The sequence below is a fragment of the Crocuta crocuta genome, unplaced genomic scaffold (assembly GCF_008692635.1).
Source record: "Crocuta crocuta isolate KB4526 unplaced genomic scaffold, BGI_CrCroc_1.0 scaffold610, whole genome shotgun sequence".
NCBI classification, from domain to species: Eukaryota; Metazoa; Chordata; class Mammalia; order Carnivora; family Hyaenidae; genus Crocuta; species Crocuta crocuta.
The window spans coordinates 1,054,837-1,058,254 of NW_027527456.1; the positions used below are offsets into that span (position 1 = coordinate 1,054,837).

Sequence of the window (3,418 nt, forward strand, 5' to 3'; positions counted from 1 at the left end):
CACATCACTTGACATTCCCACCAGCAATACACGAGTGTTCTGCGGTCTCCAAGTTCTTAGCTAACACTTGTTAGTTTCTGTCTGTTTCCTTGTTTGTTTCAGACAATAGCCATTCTAATGGGTATGAGATGTGGTATCTCATTTTGGTTTTGATCTGTATTAACCTGATTAGTGATATTGAGCATATTTTCACGTGCCTATTGACTATCTGTATATCCTCTTTAGAGGAATGTCTATTCAAGTTCCTTGCCCATTTGTTAATTGGGTTGTTTGATGTCATTGAGCTGCAGGAGTTTTTATACATTCTAGATATTTTTTATCATATATATGATCTGCAAAGATTGTCTTCCATTTTGTGGACTGCCTTTTTACTCTGTTAATGGTGTCCTTTGATGCATAAAAGCTNCACATGGATATCCAATGTTCCCAACACCATTTGTGGAGAATACTTTCCTTTCCCCTTGACTTATCTTGGCCCCCTTGTTGATCATCCCCTGGACCATAAATGTGAAAGTTTAATTCTGGATTTTTTTTTTAATTTTTAAATGTTTTATTTATGAGTGAGAGAGAGGGAGAGAGAGAGAGAGAGAGAGAGAGTGAGCAGGGGAGGTTCAGAGAGAGAGGGAGACACAGAATCTGAAGCAGGCTCCAGGCTCTGAGCTAGCTGTCAGCACAGAGCTCGATGNTAACTATTTTTTTTTTTTGGCTCAACCTTATAATATAAAAAATTCACTCATGTACAAAACAGCAAAAGGGTGACAATGACAACATATGAAATCCTGTGATCGAGAGTCCCCTTGAGTGCGCACCCTGCTGCGTATGTACCCACCCACACATACCCTGGTGTGGAAACAAAGGAAGGCAAACCATTGCTACCAAGAAGCGCCAACCTGTGCGTTCTCCACTCCACCAATCAGAGACCGATATCTACTCCAAACATTCAGTGATGAAAAGTACTGCATCTTCCAGGAACAGCAAGGCAGACTTCTTACTCATGATGGAGCAACACAGACAAACCCGGCAAAAAGAGTACTGTGCACTTAAATTGAGGATAATTACCCAGGAGGATCGTCACAATCCCAATTTAAGGGACAAATCCCCTTGCTCCCCCAATGACATCTTTTTTTCTCTCCCTCCAGGGTTGTCCTTGTTAATAGAGGCATCGGTCATTAACCGCATTATTATCTCCTTTGGTCAAAAACTTGATATGTCCCTTTGGCTTTTTATGAATCTTCAAGATTCGGTGAACTATACGAAATCTCTCCCTTCTATCCTAAAAACGACAATCTCTCCCACTCGGATGGGATCCTCGAGTCAATTCGTTACAAAGAGAATATGTCCTCTGTGAAATGTGGGTTCCAGGCTGCCACTGAGCATCCCTGCAATTGGACTTTCACGCCCACTTACGACCGTTAACCCCTTTCCAGATCATTAGTGCCGAGGAGACCATCATTCCAAAATGTAGGACTTGATACTACAGCTGCCGCTTCTTTGTTTCCCACGCATCCTCCAAAAAAATCTAGAGCCGGTGTGGAGGGGCCAGAGGGTGACACAGGCAGTGGAGGGGGCCTCAGATGGTTAACTTTTTCAAGTCCAATGCTCAGCCTGGCTTGCCCTCTCTCTTGATCCTTCAATCGTAGCCAGCGTCCGAAAGCCAAAATCCAAGTTAGTTAGTCCAGCATTTAAGTACTGTCAAATCTGGTCAAAGCCATCTTTCCACCCTGTCTCCCCCCATTTCCCTTGATACCAAGTCAGTGTTTCCGACACATCTGCCCTCCATTCATTTTCCATCTCTGTGCTATATTTACTTCCTTTGCCTTCAGCATCCTTCCCTCCTCCTAGCCTCATTTCCCTCTCTGCATGCTAAAAACTGCCACTTCCTCTATGAAGCCTTCTCCAATTTCAGTTGGAACTTCTCTCTTGTTCTTCTAAAGTCCCTGAAATGCATTTATTGCCCTCCTGCTCATGTCACGTTGTTAAACTTAGACAGGTTCTAGCCCTTCTGCTCCACCGGCAGCCTCTATGCCAAGAGCATTGTCTTATGTCTATTTCATACCTGTCATCGTACCTGGCCCAGTAATGTAGTCGAGATGTATGCTCACCTGATAAGTTTTCATTCATTACCCTGAGTTGCCCACCAAGAAAATCTATCAAAATTCCCCTTCTCCCGCCGCAGCTGTGAGCGTCAATCCCACAATGACTCCGGCTGGATTCAAGGTAGCACCGAGGAAGCTCTCGACAACCCTACAGAAAATCCTCATCACCAAAGGAACATTTCCAGGAAAGGACATGGATGCATGAATCTTTGCTTGTTTTGTGAGTTAACGTTTGTTCCGGCTCTGAGACACGCGTCCCTACCCTTGCTTTTTTTGGTTTTCTCACGCCAGAGAGAAACCTTAAGGAGAGTTGGTGATCCGGTCAAGGGTGACTTAGTTCTTGTTGGGCTGGAACTAAAGCCAGGAGTTCGTGACGCCGGAGCCTCCCAGGTCTACCTGTCATTCTCGCAAATGAACTTTCTGAGTGGGATTTCTTGGGTTCTGTTTGGCTTTGGTTTTGCAGAGGAGAACACTGTGCACCGGTTACCAATCCCAGGGGAGGGTTCCACACCCTTCTGCCCACTGCATCTCGGTATTGGAGTTGCCAAGGAAAATACAATCTGGTCAAACACTGGATGGAACAGCGTGTCACCTACATAGATAAGAGACAGCAGAATCAGCTCCAAGAGCGGGCGTTGGTGCCCCATGGCCAGCGGGTCTCTTCCCGAAGCTGACACGGCACAATTTGCCTATGCACACTCCTCTTCTGCTGCGGTGGAAGGTCCCTGTCCCCCCTTGCCGGCCAGCGGTGGAGTTGGCCAGGTGGCACATGACACACAGGCTTAAGCAGAACAAAGGCACTTTGCAACAGGGAAATACAGTCACTTGAGCAGAGGCTGTATGGGCTCTTCATCCCTTGGTGAGGAAGTATTACAGGCCCCAAGAGCCCATTTTTATATGGCCAAGTGGGAGTCAAAAGACTGAATGATGGGGTACCTGGGCAGTTTAGTTGGTTAAGTGTCTGTCTCTTGATTTCTGCTCAGGTCATGATCTCACCGTTTGTGAGATTTAGCCCCACGTCGGGCTCTGCGCTGACAGCACGGAGCCTGCTTGGAATTCTCTCTCTCCTTCTCTCTCTGCCCCTCCCCCCACTATGTGCATGTGCATACTCTCTGTCTCTCAAAACAAACACTTAAACAAACAAACAAAACCCAAAACTCCGCCAAAGACTGAATGATGATATCATCTGTCCTGACAGTTTTGTTTTGGGCAAGGGAGTGGGAAGGTAGAAGAAAGGTTTACTGTGGAGAGAAACCAGGGCTGGAAAATGTCAGTGAGCATCGTAGACAAATGAGGAAGCTGGCAAAGGCCATCAACACTGA

General features: G+C 46.1%; 1 pseudogene; it reads right to left on the reverse strand.

Annotated features, from left to right (window-relative positions):
• Positions 1–988: 988 nt before the first annotated feature.
• On the reverse strand, positions 989–1,483 carry LOC144230778 (signal peptidase complex catalytic subunit SEC11A pseudogene; annotated as a pseudogene).
• Positions 1,484–3,418: the final 1,935 nt, after the last annotated feature.